This window comes from Varanus komodoensis, unplaced genomic scaffold (genome assembly GCF_004798865.1).
Source record: "Varanus komodoensis strain SLA01 unplaced genomic scaffold, ASM479886v1 scaffold189, whole genome shotgun sequence".
NCBI classification, from domain to species: domain Eukaryota; kingdom Metazoa; phylum Chordata; class Lepidosauria; order Squamata; family Varanidae; genus Varanus; species Varanus komodoensis.
The window spans coordinates 79,120-100,930 of record NW_025335545.1 but is presented as its reverse complement, the minus strand read 5'-3'; the positions used below and the strand labels follow the sequence as shown (position 1 = coordinate 100,930).

At 58.9% G+C, this 21,811-nt stretch overlaps 1 protein-coding gene across 1 annotated transcript in view; it reads right to left on the bottom strand.

Annotated features, from left to right (window-relative positions):
- The window catches only part of LOC123021798 (neuroblast differentiation-associated protein AHNAK-like), a 54,342-nt gene extending 32,785 nt beyond the window's left edge, over positions 1–21,557 (bottom strand). Inside the window, exon 1 of the mRNA XM_044426876.1 lies at positions 21,383–21,557. The gene's annotated coding sequence lies outside the window, so the exon portion shown is untranslated. The remainder of the gene's footprint in view (positions 1–21,382) is intronic.
- Positions 21,558–21,811: the final 254 nt, after the last annotated feature.

Below are 21,811 nucleotides of genomic sequence, written 5' to 3'. Positions count from 1 at the left end.
CGGGGCAGATCCAGCAGGCAGAGCTGGGGCAGCAGAAACGTTTCCTGACGAGCCAGAAGGCAGGCACAGTGGATCAGCCAGGCCTGGGACAGGCGGCCTCCTCCCTGGGTGACCGACTTGGGGCTCACAGGAGCGGTCCTCTCGCACCAGATCTTTTGCTGGCTGGGCTGAATGTCCCGTGTGTGCCCAGGCCTCGTCCTCTCCAGGTTGACCCAGCGCTCGTGCCATCCGGCCCTCGGCCGCAATCCTGCGCATGTTTAGACATTGCCGAAAAGTCCCACAACTCGCTCAGAAAGGCTGGCACTGTGGCGCTTTGTGAAATGCAAAACACGCTCAGGATTGTGCCCAAAAAGCCTGAACCAGCAGAAACTTGCATTTTGCCACCCACTTGCCAGACGTGCAGCCCACGGCCAACAAAGCACGCCCCACGGAGCCGAAGAGCGCAATCCCGGGCAGCGGCAGCCGGTTCGTGACCAACGGACGCCATTGCCAGATCGCATGAGCCCCCACAGCCCGGCGGGTGGGTGGCTTGCGGCCGGGACGCATCCCTTCCCGTGCGCCTACGGCCCCAACTGAAATTGGCACTCTGCAAACCACATCCCCTGCGAAGCTTGCCAGGATTAGCACCTGGCCCTCCTCCGGGTGTGGGGCGGGGGGTGGGCCAGCGGAGCTGCTGCGGGGCGTGGGTGCAATTTCGGGAGGGCCGCTCTGTTTCCTGCACACCCCACGCACCGGGAGCAGCCACGTGGCCAGAGCGCCTGGGGGCCGGGGAAGTGTGGCCGAGCTGCCCGGGGCGCGTCTGCAGAAGAGCAAAGCGGCGGGGATTCTCCGGTGTCCGGGACACGAGGGGCAGACCCTCCCTGTCGACCGGGCCACCTCTGGGTTTGCAGGGGAAGGGGTCCCCTCCTGCCCCTCAGCACCCAGAGAGCACAGGGCTGGGTCTCAGGAGATCCGGGATCGAGTCCCCGCTCAGCCACAGGGCCTGCTGGGTGCCTTTGGGCCACTCACAGGTCCTCAGCCCGGCCTCCCTCACAGGGCTGTTGTGCGGCAAGGCCGAGAGCAGCAGCAGGAGAACGATGCACGCCACGCAGAGGTCTTTCAGGAAAGGGAAAAGACGGGCATCCGTGCGATCGATGCAGCAGGTGAACAGAGCCCCGGCTCCCTCCTCGCTGCCTCTGTGGCCGGGCTCGGGGCAAAGCGCGGATCAATCAGCAGGCTGCAGTGGGAGCGAGGCGGGTGGACCTGGCCAGGGCCCCGCTAGGGAGCAGGTCCATGGGCTGCGTCGGGCCAGGCCCCGTCCCCAAACCCAGCCGTGACTTTCCCGCGGCCCGGGAACACCAGCACACCGCATGCGGAACTGGACGCTTCCCCCACACGAAGGGGGCTGGGCGAGGAGCCCTTCCGGACGTCCTCGGATGCAGGGTCCGTGCACGTATTCGAAAAGGGGCTGCCTCTTCCCGGAGTTCGGGCACATCCATTTGGATTCTAAGCTGACACGCAGGGCTCCCCAAAATAAAACGTGAATAAATACATTTATTTGCCCCTGAAAAGCAGGTACTGGGGCACTGCAGAGTAGCTCAGAATTAGCTATGCTGGATGATGCGGATGGGAGTCCTCTTCCCTGCCTTAGATGGGTCGCCGCAGAGTCGGAAGAGTGAAAAGAGACACTCGTGTTCAGCAACGTTTGGGTAAAATGAAGAGCGAGGACAAAGAGGGCTCTTAATTCGGTGTTTTACGGTTGCAGCCAGACCTGATCAGAGTAGTCCCGCTGAAAACGAAGCAGAGTGTGCTCCTGCGGGTGGAACGCCCCGGCATGATCAGGCAGAAGTGTTAGTCTTCGGGGTGTGGCCCCGAGCGTGTTTAAACAGAGCAGCATTTCTGCAGTTCCCAGCTTGCTGCCGACAGCCGGAGTTGTAGGTTTTTTCCTCCATCTAAACACACTTGCAATAGCAGCACGAGGGGCCACGCTTCTCAGCTCCCCAGGAAGCAAAGTTCTCCAGGAGATGCGCAGCCTGGTCAAGACAAACTAACGAAAACAAAAACTGCAGAGAACAACAACAGGCGAAAACAACAGTAACTGCCTGGAATCCAAGAATAGAAACATAGAAACCGAGCGAGTCTGACGGGGGCTCCGGGCCACCTAGTCTGACCCCCGGCTTCAGCCGGCGCCGCTCATGGCCTGCCCGCTGGGTGCCCGTCCGGCCTGCCCTTGGCAAGAGGAACATGCAGGGCGTGGGTTGTTTCTCGTCCTCGCTGCTCCATCCCAACGCATCCTCTTGCAAGGAGCCCAATATGGCCCAGGCAATCTCTTGCCAGCAGCGCATCCTCACAACAACCCTGCGAGGTAGGCTCGGCTGGGAATCTGTGGCTAGCCCAAAGGGACCCCGTGAGCTTTGCGGCTGAGCCAGACCAGAGTCTTGGTCTCGCCAGTCTCAGCTCGATGCCCTAACCCCCCACTGTACTCCAGGTAGCTCCGATTTTGTGCTCGGGGACCAGAATAATTCGGATGGCCGAGGGCAGCGGCTGCCCTCAGCCAGCAGGAACCCACCCCAAGGGCTGCCGATTCTCACAACAGGCACCCCAAGAGCCTCTGCGGTCTGTCCGCCCCACTTCCCCGGCGTGGCCCCAGTCGCTCGGGGGCACGGGGTCCCAGCGCCCGCTCGCCCATCCCCGGCCATGAAAGAGGAAACCGGCCGCCTCGGGCGCCACGCCAGCCCGCCGGGCCTCCCACCAGCTGCTGCTAGTCGCAGGCCGGCCCTGCGCTCGCGTCCTCTGTATTTTTAGAAGCTCCCGAATTGCCTCGCAAGCGCTGCTCTTTCTCGGGATAGCCGGGTTATTACTGGAAAAGTGGGAGGTGGCAAGACGACACCGCAGGAGCGGGATGGCAGGCACGGGACGGGCCGCGGCCGCTGCGAGCGCAGTGGCCCAAGCCCCGCGGGGACGAGGCCGCTGGCTGGGGGGGACGACTGCGGTAGTCAAAGCACGGAGGGAGCACCGGGTCGCAGGAGGACGCGATGGCAAGGGACCCTCTCTGGGAACCTTCCAGGCCTCGGGAGTCCTGCAGCGTTTCCAGTGTGAGGCCAGGAAGAAGCAGGGCCCTGGGTTCGAAGCCCTGCCCAGCCACGGAGCTCCCGGAGAAGCTCTGGGCCAGTCGCTCGCTCAGCCTTCGCCCCTGCCCGGGATCCGTGGCACTCCTAGCGAGCCTGGCAACCTGGCAATGGGCAAAAACTCTGCACGTGCTTGGAGGGTTGTGATCGGAGCCGCAGCCCGGCGAGTGACTCCCCAGGGCCGAGCCTGAAGACGCGGGATGCGCCGGTCCAACGAGTGAACGCGGCAGCGCATTCCAGGCGCAAGATTTGGTACGACGGAGCCTGCCGTTGCCACAACTTGTCTCCTGCTCACGAGGACGCAGGTTGTCCATTTGGCTTGTGGTTCCCACACCCCCTTCTGTTCTACTGAACAGAAGACAAACACGCTGGCTTTCCTGGGCTTTGTGGTGCTTTGCAAAGGAAGAAGAAAAGAAAGAAAGAAAGGGGTGTGTTACTTTCTGCCTTCCAGTGAGCACAAAGGTGCTGCAATAAATTTGTTTTCCTCTGCTAACAATAAAACAAAAGCTTTACAGAGCAAGCCTTTGATCTCCAAGGTAAAGTCCAGCGAGTTGAATGGGGCGTTGAAGAGAAGAGCACACGGCACAACAGTCTCATGGCACAATCTTGTGCGGTTTAGACAGAAGAAGAGCCTACAACTCCCAGCATGCCCCCGTCGCACGGTGGCCCCCAGCGCCTCGGGCTGCATTACTCACAGCAGGAATTTCCAAACCCACCTCCCTTTCTCTTACTGCCCTACCCGTTCCGGGCCTTTTTCCTGCCTCTCCGATCCGCTCCCTCCTGCCCTCCAGAAGCAGTTGTTGTTGTTGTTGTTATTATTATTATTGTAACATCTCTATGCCGCCCCTTGCCGAAGCCTCGGGGCGGCTTACAACACGACCAGTCATCTGTTGGCAGGGTGTTTCCCAAAGGAAGGCGAAGCCTCTGCCCCAGGGAGCTTCCAACCTACGTTTTGCCAGGTGGAAGAAAATTATCCTCCACTGCCCCATCCTCACCGTGCATTTATATCCTACTGTTCCTCCTCGTGGGAGGAGCCCCAGGCAGCTCACACGATTCTCCTCCTCCTCCCCCCCAGCTCATCCTCACAACAACCCTGTGAGGTGGGCAGCCTGACTGAATGCCTGGCCCAAAAACACCCAGGGTGCTCTGTGGCTGAGGGAGGACTCCAGCTGGGATCCCCCTGGTCCCCAGTCGACCCCACGACCGATGTGACGAGCAGATCTCGTTTCGACTGCAGGGGCTGACGGAAGTCTGCAAGAGCTCCCGGGCACGGTGGGTGCGGCCCCCAGCGAGGCTCTCTGGGGGGCGTGGGGGTGGCTGCCCACCCCACCCAGCAAGCCCTGGGAAAGGGAGACCTTTTGCAGCGTGTAAAGAAAGAAGCAGGAGGGCGAAAAGTGCTTGTGCAATTCTGCAAAATGACTAAGGCACCGTCCTCGGTGAGGGCTTTCAGCCTTTGCCACAGGAAGCTGTGGTTACGCTCCGAGAGATACACACGGCTTGTGTTTGCAGCACAAAATATTATGTTGGCAAGGAGACTGGGGGCCCCGACAATTTGTGGCAACCAAGGTTTGCAGGGACTCCGCGATAAATGTAACCACCTCTCCGAGGCGACAAGATTCTGCATTGTTTCTCTGCGGCTGGCGAACCTTCCCTCGCACCCCCTGCTCCTTGCAAAACCAGAACCTTTGGAAGTTGGCAGATGCCTAATCCACCCACGGGGTTTCGATTTCACTGCTGCCTGCTGTGACCCCCCCCCCGCCCACCCCGGCATTTCCAGACAAGACAAGCCAGGTGCAAGCGCTGGGTTGCTACATCTGTATTCCTAATCCGGGCTAGAGGGCTTTGCTCCGTGCCACCAGAACAAGAAAAGCCGAACAAACCCGAGGCCACAAACTCCCAGCGATCTCTTCCTGGGAGGACCTGTTTCTCGGCTCCATCCAAATTAGAAGCAGCCGGGAGAGGATGGAAAAGCTAAACCCGCCTGTCTCATCACACCTTTGCCTGAGTCAGTGGCGACGGCCCGCATTCGGACTGCGATGCCCCGCGTCTCCCTTTCCAAAAAGCACCACGGCAAGGGGCTCGACAGGGGTCACGACAAAGCCCAGCTCACCCGTGATTCTTTCTTCTGGAGCAGCAGCTCTTAATCTGGGGGGCTCTCCGTTTTTTTAGGGGGGTGACACTGAAAGGACCTGACACGGGTGTCAGCTCCCCTCTGGAGCTCTCCAGGCGTGTGGGACTACAATTCCCATAATTCCAAGCCAGCCTGTTCCGCTAGCTAGCATTTCCCAGTATAAACCAGGTATTTGGTTGCCAACGGACGGCGCCCATCTCCTTTAGTCTGTCTGCTGCTCCCAAGTCCTTTGCCTCTCGCTTCTTGGCCATGTGCAGTTACCCCCCAGTGGGTGTTTTGGGAAGAATCCTCCAGATTCCAGCTGTTCACAGAACCACATGGGGGGTACGCACCCATCTTCCACTTGCGACTACCCACTGTTTCCTCCGCAGCTGCTTCATCGTTTCCTTGCTGCAGAAATTCCACGGAAAGGGGAGGACAGAATTTTGGCACAAAGGCGGAGAGCAGATCTGGAGCCTCGGCCCCAAACCCAGCAGCAACAGGGTCCAAATTCAGGAATGGATTCAGAAATGCACGAAGGAAAAGAACTCCTTGGCAGGGCAGGCAGGTGCTTGGGAGGCAAGGCAGGGCGATTCAGAGCTCCTAGAAACTGAAATGGAAATTAAAACGCGCCTGGTTCTCAGAGCCAGCTATGGCTCTGCCTTAAGCCAGTTTAGACAGATAGAAGTCCTCCAACTCCAGGTGTGGCTGGCTGGGAAAGCCCAGGATTTGCGGGGCGTTTTTCTGTCTGAACAGAAAACTTTCCCGTCCCAGCACTCGTGCCAAGCAGGTTCTGGAGCTGGCTGGGACAGAGCTTGCCCCGGAAGCGAAGAGGGCAAAACGGAGATAGTCAGTCCTGCTTCAAGCACATCACGAGAAGGGGAAGCTCCCGGGAGAAGACTGCCAAGGCAGGGAAAGCTGAAGGCAGGAGAAGACCAAAGGCGAGAGGGCTGGGCTCCTTCTGGGGAACACTGGCCTGGAGCTTGCACGAGCTGAGCGGGGCTGCGGCGACGGGGCTCCCGGTTTGAGGGCCACTCTGAGTTGGAGAGCATGTGATGGAACCTAAATGGCAAATCATTCATGCACATTCCTAGACCAGGTACATTGCAAAAGGGCCCCCAGCCGGGAACTCAAAGTGTGTGTGTGCGTGTGCGCACGCACGTGGCATTCAGAAGCTGCGAGAGACTCTTGGCACAAGCAGAAGTCCTTTCATCCCCACAGGCCGTATTTAATTGTCCCTGTGTGCGTGGGGATGATCATCTAATCCGATGACTGTCCTGATGCTTCGAAAGAGCCAGAGCAGGGGGTTCGGCTAATCCCCAACACCCTGTCAAATGACACATTCAAAGCACGGAGGCTGCATTCAAAGTGTCGCAACGACAGAAGCAAACCCTGCGGGACCCCAGCCCCAAATCGAGACGCATGTCAGCACAGAAAGCTGCTGGCCCGGAGAATGGGGAGGAAGGGGCGAGGAACCTGCCCGGCGCACGCAGTTTCTGTGCAGCTGTGTGATCCGGCGCATGGGAACACGCAGAGGCAGAAAAGGACGTTCCCCGCCCCTCCCCCCCATCCCATTCCTGGCAAGGACGTCTCGCTAGCCTTCCAAATGATGGCGCTGAGCTAGAAAAGCGAAGCAGCGCCTTCGTTGCCGCTCTTGCTCCCAGCTCTGCTCTCCGTCTCATAAAACCAGAACATGCGATCTTCCAGCTCCATCGCTGGCCAGCCGGTATCAAAGAATCAACTTCTTTGCCCAAAGCATTCTTAATTCAGGCACCCACTGCAACCAGATGGAAGTAACGGCCTTGTTTTATAAGGGACAAGAAGTTCCTACAAGGAAAGCCGACCAGACAGATCACAAGAGGGTTTGTTTAGGCGCACTGTCTGAACTCAGGGATCCCTGCTTCTTGCTCCTGAACAAGCCAGAATGCACAAACAGGAACAAGCCCTGGTTTAGGGAGCTGGCTTGCAAAACGGCGCAGTCAGCCAGGATTCCTGGGCTGGGTCATGCTCTCGAGTGGGACCAGGAGGCACGAGATCGCTGCCCTCCACGCACGGGAAGCCACATTTTCCCTGGATCTTGGCTTATCGTCTTGCATGAATATGGTCCCAGTATCAACAAGTGAGAGCTTTCTTTCCATGTCCTGCTTCTGGACTTCTGGCCAGCCAGTGTGGGAAACAGGAAGCTGAAATGGATGGGCGTTTGGGTCCAACCCAACTGCAGGACTCTTCTTCGGACAGCCCGGTGCGGCGCAAGCCCTTTCGTCTTCTCTTCTGCAAAGTAAGAGACTCTTCCGCTGAAGCACGGGGGGCAGGGGACGGTCGGCACCGGTAAAGCTGTACATTTTGGGGCAGACGGAGGCAGTGCCGTCTCTCCATTCCGCATGATTCAGGGCACCACAAGCAAGCTCGCACACAGACGCCCGACACGGCCGCTTTCATCTGGCTCGCAGCATGATGTCAGCCGGAGAGGAATGTCAACATTTTTGGCAAGGGCCGGGCTGCGAGAGGAAGACGGGGAGGGGCAGAATGGCCGGGAAAAAGCGTGGGGGACACGCTAGCCCCACGCCGTTCCGCCCAGGAACAGCTGCAGGGTCTCCACCGCCCTCGGGTGAGGCACGCGCAGGGTGCCCGCCTTCTGGCCACCACGACCCCGTCGCCCGGCCTCCTCTGCCAAAGGCGCAGAGCCGTGGGGACAGTCGGCGGGGGCTTTGCTGGCCCCGCGCCCCTTCCCTCCGCCACCGTGGCCCGGGCCAGAGCGGGAGGCGGACGAACAGGCGGGGTGCAGGGGACGCTTGGCAGGGCCCCCCCAAGCCGCGCCCAGCCATCACCCGGCCTCCCACCTCACGCTTTCCTGCAGCCCAGCCGCGCCCTCCCAGCTACGAGAGGCAGCCTCGCTCCTCACCTGCCCGAGGCAGCCGGAGCCGAGGGGTCCGGCAAGCCCGCAGGTGTGGCCCAGGCCCCGTCGGTCGAGGTGCCGGGGCGGCCTGCTCTGAGGCCGTTTGCTCGTCAGGCAAGCTGAGCTGGGAGGCCTGACGCTCTGCACTGCTTTTCACGCCTCTTCCCTGGGCTGCATCCCAGGTGCGTCTCTGCCTGAGATGTGGGGACGCCATGTGCAGCCACCTTGGGACATGACGCCCTGTCCCCGTCTCCATCCCGCAGGCCCCCCCGCCTCAAGATTCCCAGGCAAAGATGGGTCTCCAAAGCCCGACATACAGAAGCAATATTTTCCTGGGGAAAAGTCCCCTTGGGCATGGTGGCTTACTTCAGAGTAGACCCACCTAGGGTTGCACTGGGACTCTAGGGAGGGCGCTGAACTCTGGAGGAAGGCAACGGCACCAGTTCACACCGGATCAGTTCACACCGGATCCCCGGATCGCCAAGCCGTCTGAACTCCTGACAATTGCAAGACAAAGCACAAGCAGAAAAGGGTTGGGCTGGTATCCACCACCCTGGAAAGACCGGTTTAGCTTGGAACCTCACAAGTAGGCATGAGAAAGCCATTTGCAAGAGGGTTACAATGGAGGAGGGCGAAATAACAGGGCAGAATCGTGCCTGCGCGATTCACCTTGTTTATCGGGTTCCATAAGGACTAGAAACGTGTCAATCTCTTTCTCTCTTTCTGTGTGTGTAGGTGTGTGTGGGGGGGATGTTTTTTTGTTTTTGTTTTGTGAAGGAGGATTCTGGAAGGTCCAGAAACCAGCAACAGCTCAGATACAGAGCTGGCACGATACTGAAAGCGATCTTGCTCAGATCAGGGCAAGCCCAAGAAAACTGGGCCGGGGGTAATTCCAGGCTCAATCGTGGCGAGCTGGGCTTTTGGGCAAAAACGGCACTTTTGCACTGCTCTGGCAAGCTCAGGAAAACCTTGTCCTCCGTTCATTTAATTTAACTCCTGCCTTTTGGCCCAGTCACAGGGCAGGTCCCTCACAGAGAGATAATGACAATTATCCATTTATCTGCCTGGTTCCGGGCAGAAATCTACTTTAGCTCCAAGCCCCATCATCAAGCACAGTTCCTTCCTGGGAACTTTCGGGCCACAGAGAAGCCTGGGAACGTGCGGCCCCAAAGCACTTCGGCACGACCCGGGGGAGCCCCGAAACATTCTCCATCAAGCCGCGCAGACACGTGCCCCTCGACCCACCCCAAACCGGGCACAGAAGCGGCCGTGGGGGGTTCCTCTCCTGCCCCACGGCTTACACCCCCATGGGGATGGGAGGGAAGAAGAGGAGCCCTGCGGAGGAGCAGGCCCAGGCCGGGCTGCCCCCGGGTCTCACACAGGCTGTTGTGTACAACACACATGGGAGAAACCCAAATTCGTGCCACGGGTCAGGAGGTGGTAAACTCTTCCAATGAAGGTCACAAAGCTCAACTTGTATTACCTGGCGAGTCGTGGCTATTAGTTCCTTCTCCTAATTCTCCCCCCCCCCCCCGATTTATATCCTGCCTTTTTCCTACAAAGGGCTCAAGGCAGCTTACATCATTCTCCTCCTCCGTTTTATCCCCACAACAACCACCCTGTGAGGTAGGTTGGGCTGAGAGTCTGTGACTGGCCCAAAGTCACCCAGTTGGCTCCATGGCTGAACAGGAACCAGAACCCGGATCGTCTGAGTCCCAGTCCCAGGCTCTTAGCCACTACACCACACTGGCTCCAGCTTGAAAGAAGTCAGAACTTTTCCTTATTTAAACTGTAGTTCAACCGAATTGGAGTCTCTTTAAAGTTTGCCTTTCCCACAAACGCCTCATCCCATCTTACAAAGCCCTGGGCAGTCCCACCAGTATCACCCGGACGGCTATGACTCAGGACGTGACTCGGAATCTAACTTGAGCCGCGTTCGAATCTCTGCTCACCTTTCAGCCAACCTGTTGTAAAGATAAAACTGATGGCCGAGAGACGGGGGGGCTGGGGGGGGGGGAGCCGATTCCTGAGGTCGGATTTGCAAAGGTGAAAATGCATCTGATTTGGCCTGGATGAGGGCGAGGAGATGGGTGGCGAAGGGGTCAAGGGGTGGCAGTGAGGGGGTTCCTGCACAACAGGGATGCGGCAGGGTCCCCACCACCCACCCAGACACCCCACGCCCTGCCAATCTGCCGGACCTCTGAGGAGGACAAGCCGCGACAGAAGCTACGGCTGGATTTCCCGAGAATATCCACGGCCCTTCTCTCTCACGACGGAGACTTTAAAATCAGCCGCCTGGCATTGCTTGAATTTTCTGTCGAACCGAGAGCCGCTTCAAGGAAATATGCCATCTTTGGGAAAATGAAAAGTCACCCTCGAGATTCCCAGAAACTGTGGGAAACCGTGGCTCAGTTCTGGGAGGATGCAGGGGAAGATGGAAGAGGAATGGGTCCCGATGGAGTTGCTGAGGTGACTTAGCCAAGTCCCAGGGTTCAGCGCCTGGCACTCTGGATTCCCTCCAGGCACCGGGCTGGATGGGACCAAAGGCGCTTCTAGTCCAACCAACTGTGGAAGATCATGGTCATTCCCACATCCATATCCTGCCCTGTTCCTTTTCTTGCGAGGAACGCAAGGCGGCTTCCTCAGCTCCACTGTGGCCTCACAACAACAACCCTGTGAGGTAGGCTAGGCTGAAGTTAGGCCGTTCATTTCGCTGGGCTCTAGGCTTCCCGGGACATGCTTTGCAACTCCACCTGGGCCTCATCCTGTGCAGCTTTTCTGGCAAGGTTCCCTCGATGTCACAAGCCTGTGCCGGATCAGTGCGGCTCGGCTCCCCGGCCCTGCAGACAAAGGTCACGCCGCTTGCACGCACCCGGCTGGCGCACACGGTGCGCTCCCGGCTGACGCGGCCGCTCGCAGAGCGATGGGGGCCGGCGCCCCCGAACAAGCAGGACCCTGCTCCCCGCCCGGAGCCCCGCTCGCTCCTCGCCCCGCAGCGCAAGAATGGAAAGCCGAGGACTGTGTAGGATTTGGGGAAATTGGATCTTTGTTCGACCGGCGAGCCAGGGCACCGCACACCACAGAGTCACGCGAGCGGCTCTGGAAAGGCCTTTCGGGGGCCAGGAACTTGGCAGACGTGTTGGCCTGGGAATGAGCCGCCCTGCGCGAAGAGAGCTGTCTGTGGGAGAGAGCACATTCAAGGCGGAAAGCAAAGGCCAAGAAAGCAGCATGGCTCAGTGGTCAGAGCACTGGACTAGGGCAGGGGAGATCTAGGCTCAGGTCCCCAAAGTCAGGGACTCTCAGCCTAGCCTCCCTTGCAGGGTTGTTGTGAGGATGGAGCAGCACAAAGGAGAACCTTTAAGCCCCCAGGGTTCCTTGCAAGTGGAAGAAAGTGGGTTACAAATGTAATAGAATAAACGGATACCGTGCGCATTTGGGCGCAAGGTTTCTCCCCGGCATCCCTAAATCTTGCATAACCTTCCTGCCCAGAGGTGACCCCAGAACCAAGGGAAGCGCATACACCCCATGAGAGCCAACGCCTCTCCCAGTCACCCTTTCGGGGGCCTTTGCACCTTCCTCCCAGGTACCTCCCTCTTTGCTAGTCAGCGAGGGCGAGAACATGGCCGGCCGAGCAAAGCGTCCCCGGCACTGAAACCCTTCACGCAAATGCAGACCTCAGAGCACAACGCCACTGCCCAGGGTGCCTTCGCCCGCCCTGTTTCTAGCCGGCCACCTGGCGCTTGCCGAAGGCCATGGTTCAGAGGCAGCCAGGTAATCACCTTGCATCCATTTGCCCTGAACTCCCATTCCGATTTCCCAGGCAGCCCGGGGCGAATTCCAACCTGGCGAAAGGGCGCATTTCACCCGAGGGCGAGGGCGAATTGGTTGGCTGACCACCACCCTTCAGACACGGGCCTGTGGCCAAACACAAGAGCCCGCGTTTTATGGTGCAAACCTTAAACCGGCGTGTTTAGCCCTAGTCTCCTTTCTGCTCCTGCACCGGCTATGGACACGTTGAAAGGAATCCTGGACCAGCTGGACTTTGGGCTACTTCACTCCTTGGCATTCCTAATCAAAAGGCTAATTTCATTCTAATGAGTCATGGATTCCTGAAGACACACCCCTGCTGTGCAAATTTAAAACCACATCGGAGTCGACCAAAGAGAATCCAGGTTCCTTTCTTTTCTATAGGAACTCATGCAAAAGTGAAGTTCATGCCCTGGGACATTTTAGTTTAGGGCAGTATATAAAACCTTCAAACAAACAAACAAACATTTATCTTTAGACCCCTTTTCAGGACACACAACCCTCCCAAAATGGCCTACAGTATTATGTAAGAGCTGCACGCAAATTAAAATTAAACATACACTGGCTATAATTGCAGGAGCTAATCATTTTTAAGCACCAAATGCAAACTCCAACGATCTGCATCCCGTTTGCAGAGTACACTCCAAGAGCACACCAGCCCCTGCGTGTGTACACGCACATATGTGCAAACACAGACGAGAGCTTGTCTGTGCACAGGCCGCATGGTGATCACTGATTGCGTGAGAACCTGGCGGGGCAAATCCCCCGTCTTTGCCGTCCCACCTGCCCTGGCTTGTTTCCTGTGGAAGCTGCGGCAAAACCTGTATGCCCGGAACAAGCCCTGCCCCAGACTCGCCTGTCTGTGAGCAGGCACTGGGCGAACGCGTACGAACACAGAGGAGGCGGCCCCTCGCAGCCCCCAGCGCCTCACACCGCCTGTGCTGGGCAGGCCCGGGAAGAAAGCCGGGGAGGTCAGGCCGCCGATGAGGATATCAGAGAGAGACTGGCAGGGGGAGGAGGCGGTGCAGGTCCGTCTCGCTGTGCCTTGGGCAGCTGGGGCCCTGCAGCCAGGACCCGCCGCTCCGGCTGCGCCCCCGCCCCGGGCCGCTCCACCCCAGGGTCCCCGGGCCCGGTCTGTGCCAGCACGGCCTCCACTCACGCAGCAGCAGCGGCGTGTCCGTCTGGACCCCTGGCTCGGCCCTCCTTGCTCGCGCATCGCAACGTTTCGCAACACTCCTTGCTGGCCAGCTGGAATTCTGTGTCCAGTTCTGGGCACCAAGGTTTGAGAAAGAGGCAGGAAAATGAGAAAGGGTCCAGAGGAGGGCGACAAAAAGGATCCGGGGTTTGGAAACGCTGCCCTGGGAGGAGAGGCTGAGAGAACTGGGCTTGGTCAGCCTTGAAAGGAGAAGGCTGAGGGGGCACACGGTATCCCTCTATAAGGACCGCAAAGGCTGCCACAAAGAGGAAGGTCGAGCTCTCTTCTTGCTGAAACCAGAGTGCAGGACAGAGAAGACAGAGAAGTTGTGACAACCCAGATTCAGGCCGGACATCAGGAAAAGCTCCTCACTCCAGAGCAACACAGCGGTCGAACCAGCGGCCTGGGGAGGTGGGGGGCTCTCCCCCACTGGGGACAGTCAGAAAGCAACTGGGCCGCCCCCTCCATGCAATCCCAGTCCGGTGGTTTCAGTTTGTGCTGTTGTTATGCTAATGCAGGCTGCTTTTCACCTGTATGCTGCAGGTGAGAGATAAACAGATAAATATGATTCAGGAGGAACTGGCAAGAGATATGGAGAGGGACGGGACGGCAACTCAGACACCTTCATGGGAGGATTAGGGAAAATTGGAGAGGAGGAGGAGGGTTTATGGACTGCTGTGATCCATAAGATTCCTGCAGGAGCCGCACTAGCTCTGCACACCCAAAGTCCCGGGGTCAAGACCTGGCAGCACCTCCAAAGAGGACTGAAAAGCTCCAGTCTGAAACGGGAGGGCTGCTGCTCTCAACGGGCACGGACCACCCCATGCTTCCTCGCGTCCAGTTAGACCCATTTCCCGGCTCAGAACACCACGCCTTAGCAACACGCTCGAGGCGTGCGGCCTCCAGCCAGGGCTGGGGGCTCAGGCGCGCTGCCCGCTGCTGCCCACAGAGCCCAGCGTCTGCCCACCGGCGGGATGCGCACAGTTACGCGGACCCCAGCGGCACGCCGGGCACCGGTGCCACCCTGCGAGTCCCAGCCGCGTGTGCGCAGGCCCGGTGCTACTGGTGCAGCTGGTGCGCGGCGGGGGACTGGCTCACGGCCAGCGGCCCGCCGACAAACCCCCGAGTCAGTCGGGGCGAGCCGAGAAAATCCCACGGATTCCCATCCCCAGCGAGAGGCTTCTCACGCCAGGTGCCTTCCGCCCCAGGGCTCTCTCTCGTCTAGGTCCTGCTGCATCGCTACAGACCGTTACGTCGAGGGCACTGCAGGGATAACAAACTAGCAAACCAGAAACACACATGGAAATAATGAAACGGGCAGGCAATAAACAAGCAAACCAGACAAGCAAACACCTTCTCTCCACGTCCAGCCCTCCAGGAGTTCGTTACGCCAGAGGTCAATTTCCAGGGGAAATTAAATGCCGGCGAGGTCTAACCCACCCAACCCGCAAGGAGCCAGCAAGCGGAGCGCCACGGCAGCCTTGCTCGCGTCCTGGGCTGGCCGGGGTTTGGGGTTCTGCGTTTGCTTTCGGCTGTAATCCCAAGAAGACACCAGTCCCATTCAAACTGCCTAACTCTTTCCACATACAGGCCGCATTCTGTTCCGTGCTAAAGAAATCCAACATCAGCATGCCGAGAACAATTGCACCAGAGAGCCATCCAAAAATTCCAGGCTCATGAGCCAAATTCATCCTAATTTATCCCTCTCTTCCTGACAGTTATGGAAGGGCGCAAAATTAAGCAGAGCACTCAAATGCAAGCCCCTTCTTGACCCACCCCTAACTCTCCTCCCATGTCTCCCTTTGCAATCATGAGGGCTACGAAATTGTTTATTCACTTTGAAGCAGGGTCTGCCATGCAAACTTCTTCTGCATTTATGTGATACTCACACAAACGTGTGGAAAAAAACACAAATCCTCTGCTGGGAGCTTACCTTTTAAAGAACCCATTCAGGGCTTAACAGGTAAGATGGAGGGGGTTCAAATGTACATGTTCATATTTATCTCAAAGTGATGGGGTGGGTGTCAAATTTTATTGGCAAAATTTATGTGTGGGTGTGTAGGGGGTGCCCTTTTCCTGTGCACCATTTCTCAGATCTAAATCTTTCTCCACATGGCAACTCCAAGCAGGAAACACACACACACACACACACACACAAAAGGAAACAGACAAACCTATGAAATCCTCAGGAAGGCAAAGCAGAAATCATTGTCATAGGCCTTTGCAAAAGCTCAAGAGATGAAGAGAAATCTAAAGCCAGGAAACCCTTCGGAAGCGGCCACTACTAAGCAGGAGATCAAAACCTTGAAATTGGACAGTCCGCTTGGAAGTGGGGTACCTCAGAAATCTTCAAAGAGACCATGGAGAATTTCTCTCGAACAGACAGCTGTGCCCCAGGTTGTCTATATACCTGCACCATCAACACCTGAATTTTGCAACGTGTATAAACACCTATCATTTTGCCGAAAAGGAAAAAAAAGGTCATTCTTCTTAGGCAAGGACAAGGAACTGATCACTGAAGGCCACAAGATATCTTCATTACGCACTCCTTCAGGGGCCTGGGATATCCACAGGCACTGCCCAAATGCATTCAAGCATATACTGGCATCCATAAGGGCTAGGAACTCGGTAGCAGTCACCATTTTTAAAAATGAAAGCTCAGCTTCTCCAGAAACTTCAAACTACACCCAAAACCATCATCTGTGCTTGCTTGCTTGTTTCTAATCTTGCATGGCATTGCAAAATCACTTGGACTTAATTATATTCTTAAAGGAAAAGACTGTCACACATATTTCAGTTTTAGGCTTAGTTCTCACCCAGGGGGTTGGCTGGAGCTTGGCCCATACCACTTTGGATGGGGGCTATTCCACTTTGGATCTAAGCACCCAGTTAAATAAATGTTCAAACCCTTTGACCGTTTGTCTTAAGTCAGACGTCCCATGCTCAGCACTTTCTGGGCACTAAGGGGTTATGGTGGCTGAGGATAATGGGCTTGTAATGCTCCAGGCGAAGTCCTCACCCTTCAAACTCAAAGTCCACCTTAAGCACATCAAAGTGAACTGCTGATCTTTGTAAGCTTGTCAAAGCAGGAGTCCGACTCCCTGTAACAAGCCCTCCCTACACAGGGCAACATGTGTGATGAACGGCATACGCTAACCATTCCCCGGGCCTGACAGTTTTCTACCTGCAGAGATGGGAGTGGTTACTTTGTATGGAATTAAACTCAGTCACGGGAGCTGCAACCTGCAATTTGAAGCAGCACAGCCCAAAGACGACTTTCCTGCCTTCCAAGATGGCGAGGGTTTTCTTTGCTAATTCTCACAGTGAGAGGGAAAGTCAAACTGGTTCGGCAGCCGTCTGTCCTTCCCGTCATCTTTGCAGATACGGAGAAAGACGGCAGCGAGAGGCCAGTGTGACAGGTCTCTGTACACCAGCAAAACACAGGCAAAGGCTCCGGAATCTCAAATAATTAGATTCCCCTTAATTGTCAGAACAAAGAGATGGGCAGTTTCGACTGCACAGCACTCCTTGCAAGGGTGCACCCAGATCAGCAGCGGTGTGGAGAAAGCACAAAAGCGGGTTTTAAGTGTGGAATCCAGCAGCTTATGAATTCGGGGCACGGGGCGCATGCTTTAAATCAAGCTCCTAGCCCTCAGGACTTCAAATGCTTGATACTGGGTGAGCCAATGAAGTCACAGCAACCCAAGGAGCTGCCTTCCCAAGAGCAGAAATACCAGGATGAGGGAGGGAGAGAAAAAAGTAACACACCCTGATGTGTAACAGTCATTGATACAATTGCAGAATTTGAAGAGGCGAAATAGCGGAATGGGACCGGCTTCCCGTATTCCCAATGTCCCGAGGGCAAGGGACTGCCTCCATCAGCATCTGCCCGGCCCATCCAGACAGAATTCTCCGATTCTCCTTTCCCGCTTACAACATCATGCAAACTGGCAGGCGAAGCCGCCCCTCTCCAGAAGAGGATCCACAAAAACCTCGGACAGGAATCCTGGAAGGAGCCAGCCCCTCGACTCGCAGCACGAACTGCATTCTCCCCTCACGTGCCCCAACCTCGTGAGCGCAAAAGCTTCCACTCCCCTTTGAGAAGCGGGCAGAGGCGTCCCGAGGTATTTCTTTTGCCAGAAGTCAACAACAACTCCTCCAAAAGCCGAGAAAGCAACCCTGACATTTGTGGTTCTGAGCGCCAAATGCCCCTGCGGAGGACGGCCGGGCACCTCGGAGGCTGGGAAGCAGGGATCCGGTTTCCGAGCGACTGAGACCACGACCCTGAAAGTGGGCCGAGAAACCCAAAGCGTTTTGCCCCGTTTTTGAGAAAGGCTGCAGTGGGGGAGAGAAACCGTCTGATCTGACCGCAAACGAATGTAACCTCCTCTCTCTCGGATTCTGTCCTCAGCGAACCCTCTCAGCAAAGGGATCTGCTGTATGGGGACAACAGCTGAAAGGCAAATTATCACGCCATGACTGAGGACGGCTGTGAGAAAGGCGGTGGACCAGGGAGTCGGAAGAGGGAAATGCCAGCTTCTCCCATCGCTGGGGGAACTTGCACGGGAGGAAGCAAAGGGGAAATCAGTCGGGGCTGGCTCTGGGGGTTTGCGTGCAGAGAGTCCCCGCAGCACCCTGCCCGGTGGCCATCTCTGCCTTTCCTCCCAGCCAGCGGCCTCCTTATCTTGCATCTGGGGGTCAAAATCGTAGTCCTCACTATGTCTGGGCAGCACTATGTCTCCAACCTGCAGGTCAGGGTCCATCAGACTGAATATTTATGCAGATACAATATAACAACACTGAATACAATCCCCTCCATATGGAAAGCAAGCGTGTCAGGGCCTTGCCCAGCCTTCTCCCGACAGGCTAGATTTCTGAATGTGGTGATGTTTTTTAAAATGGAGGAAAATGCCATCCAATGACCACCCGCCTGCAGTCTAGTTGTAACTCCAGAGGTAGCTTGCCCAGGACAGAGAAGGCCACCCAAAGCCCAGGAAAACACACTGGGGAAGGAACAGGGAGCTTGGAAAGAGGCTGCTGCCCTGAACTGAATGTGCTATTAAAAGGAGCCCGTACTTTGCTGCCTTTCCTTCTCTGGTGCCGAGCGAGAAACTTGGCACTCTAAAATGGGCCCTTCTTTTGCTCCATTGTCCGACCGACGGGCCAGGCCAACGCTGCTTTGCGCGTGTTCTCGTCCGCTTGGCTGCCAAGTCCGCCCTCTGGGCCATCTTTGTTCAAGCCGCTGGTCTAGCACAGAGCAAAAGCTGGTGGAAAGGGCGGGCGAGTGTCCCCCCTGAAGCCCATCCATTCAGGTGGGAACCTCAACTGGAAAACCCAGTCGCACTGGCGCTGAGCAGCCCAGCCCAAGTGCCCCTGGAGGTCCAAGACAAGCTGGGCCAGCTCGAGGCATGTCCGGCATCGGATAATCCGAGGAAACATTTGTGGCCATCCTGGAGCCATGGACAAGCTTCCCGCTGGGAAGGAAGGGCGAACTTCACACGCGCTCCTGGCTTCCCAAAGAGAGGCAGAGAAGCCACACCCAAGCTCAACCCATGACCAGCGACCACAATCCAGGGAGGGCAGAGGCCGGAGTGCCGCTCCAAAACCAGCAAGCTCCGGCCCAACCTGAACGGAGAAGGCAACACCCTGTTTTCGGAGAGGGATCCATCTTCTCCCGGGATGCTGCCCCAAAGAGCCTGCAATCAAGCACAGGCTCGCCTCGGAGGGGCCACGGACAGGTCTGAAGCGCATGCACCAGAAAGACCTCACGGCACAGAATTCAAGGCTGGGCGCTGCAGGGCGTTTCTGCCAAAATGCTTGCAGAAATGAGCCTCATGTGAAGGAAACCAGGGGGCACGGAGCTGCCCCAGAAACCACGTGCACCTCCCTCGAGGAAGCAACCGCCGAACGTGTGAAACCCACCCACCGCAGGATCCCCCCCCCCCCGGCAGTTCTTGATGGGGCATCCCAGAGCATGGCTCCCCAGATCCTGCTTCTTGGAGAGGGGAGAAAACCTCCCCCTGCCCCCATACCCTCCCAAAGAAGACACCCCACCTCTGCAAGGGGCCCCACCAATTCTCAACGGCCGACATTATTCGGGCCCGGAGTGCCCCATAGATACACCGCTGCAGAACCCAGGAGATGGCCAGCCCACATGTCTCTGTATGGGCCCAGAGAAGGGCTCTCCCCAGCCAGGAGCTCGGCCCCACCCCACCCTTCCCCCAAGAGTCACGCCAGCCCCCGCACAAGCAGCCCAGATCCAGGGCGGCAGGCCAGGTGCAACTCCCGCTTACTCCTGCAGCCAGGGCGGTGCCGAGTTCCAAGTGGGCATAACGTTTTAAAGGGGCACTTTGCACACGCTCAGAGTATCCTATTCAGCAGGCCTAGCCTGCACCCCGAGACATCAGGAACGTAGGAGAAATCGTAATGCAGCTATAAAGGGGGCAGAGGAGGTGGGAGGAATCCTAGTGCTGGATTTCACAACCATCCAAAGACCTCCCCCCCATAAGGCCATGAAGCCCAAAGGCTAAACATGCTTAGCGGTCGCATTCATACATGCTTCCCTCTCGACTGCGCCGAGTCCAGACTTCAGACTGAAAGACCCCTCCCTGGGGGGCTTCTGTGCCTCCCCACAGGCCTCTCCGCCCCCCTTTCCGGATTCTGCACCCCCGGGCAGGAGAGCCTTCCCGCCACCCACCCCCGCGCAACCCGGGGGCAGAGGCCAGCAAGGCGCCCCTCCCGAGCGTCCCCCTCGGAGCCCCCCGGCGAGCCCAGCGCGCCCCTCGCTCGCCCCCCGCGCCCCCCCCCGCCGCAGCCGGGAGCGCGCCAGCGACAAGGGCCGCTTCGCATTAGTCAGTCTTTCCAACCAGCACATTCCAGAGGCTGCTGGAGGGGGGCCAGATGGGGGAGGGAGGGGGAGGGCAGGGGGGAGGGCGCTGCCCCGCCCAGAGGCCCGCCCGGAGCGCGGCGGCCGCGGCCTCCTCCCCGCTGCCCCGGGCGGGCCAGTTGCTCAAGGGGGGCGCGGGCGAGGCGGGGGTCCGGGGCGGGGGGGCGCGCCGTGCGCCCCGTGCCTGCGCCCGCCTGCCCAAGGGCCAGGCAGGCGGCCGGCCTTTCCTGGAAGGCGGTCCGGAGTCGCTCCGGAAGAAGCGCCTCGGTTAACGCACGGCATAGGGACCGGATAAATGAAAACTGAATCAACCGCCCGGGAACGCGCTGGGAAAGGTCTGGGGGGCTAGAGGTGGGCCAGGGGTCGGGCCCCTCCGTCCCGCGAGGCTGCGAAGCAGTTCTGCTCCCGAACTCCAGAACAAACCGATGGGACACGATTGGGCGACACTCCCAAGTTTTAAAGAAACACACGCGTCGAAAGCAGGAGGGGCAGAGAGGCGCAGCAGGTCCACACTCCCGTTTCTGGACACGCTCGGTCTCCCGTCCGTGTGAGAGAAGTAACTCCAGAGAGGAGTCACTCCGGATTAAGCCAACGCCTTGCAGGCATCCCCCAAAGCCTCCTCGGCACAACGCGCGGCCACGTGCTTCCCCAACACACCCATCCGCGGCTCCAGAGCCACCCGCCCCCGCCGATGCCCCGTGCGCCCGCGCCCCCGCCGCTTGGCCCCGGGGTCCGGCGGCGCCCTCGAAGGGCAGGCGGATGCCTCAGTACCGAGGCACCGGGGGCGGCCTGCCCCCCGCTCCGAAAGCAGTCCCTCTGTCCACGCTGGGGGGGGGGGCGTTAGTCACACCCTGCAATTAACAATCCTGGGAGAGTTCACAGTCAAAGGAACCGAGCAAAGGCGCCGCTTTTACTTAGCGTTCCCCACACTCCAAAAAGGGGCGCGCCCGCACCTCAAGCTGCCCCATTTCCTCGCCCGCCCCCAGCCTTGGCACCTCCAACGCGGTGCGCCCGACGCCGAGCAGAGCCCGCCCAGCCACCCCCCCGCGGCAAACTTTCCACCAACTCGGCAGAGAAAGCTGCGCGCTCCCGGAGAGGCTCCGGACGCGGCCGCCTCGTGCGCCAAGGGCGGTGCCCGGAGGTGCCCGGGAGGGGGCACGGCGAGCGGAAGGGGCGCCCTCCAAGGCACGGCGAAGTGGGGGGGCGCGGGGGCGATCTTAGTCCGCGCCGCAGAAGCGTGCGCCACGCCGCGCGCCTTCCCGAGCGCAGAAGCGCCCCCAAACGCGCCCAGGCGCCGGCGAGGGGCCCGCGACGGCCGCTGCGCCCTCCCGCGGCGCCAGGCGCGCAGCCCCCCGCCCGCCTTCCCGGCCGTCGGTGGTACCTGCGGGTCGGGCCCCTCAGCTGCCCGGCACTGCCATGCCGGGCGCCGTCGCGGGGCTGCCGGCGAGCGCGAGCGAGGGCCCGATCCGGTCCCGGGGTCCTGGAGGCGGCGGCCGAGCCCTGGCGGACAGGCTCCGGTGGCGTCGTCGCTGCAGCAGGAGCGCGCGCGGAGTGGGCAGCTCCCGCCCAGGGCCGGGCTCTTGTAACGCGGGATGGGTGTGCCTTTCCCTCGCTCTCCCCTTCCCGGAGCCCGCGAGGGGAGGGACCAGGCGAAGGAGCCGCCGCACCGCGCAGCGCGCCCTCCAGCCGCCGCCGCCGCCTGCGCGCCCGGACGCAGCGCGCGCGGCCCCCCGCCGGCCCCCGAGCACAGGGCCCCCGGCCCCCCGAGCGTGGCAGCCATCTGCTGCAGTCTGTCCCTCGGAACAGAGGT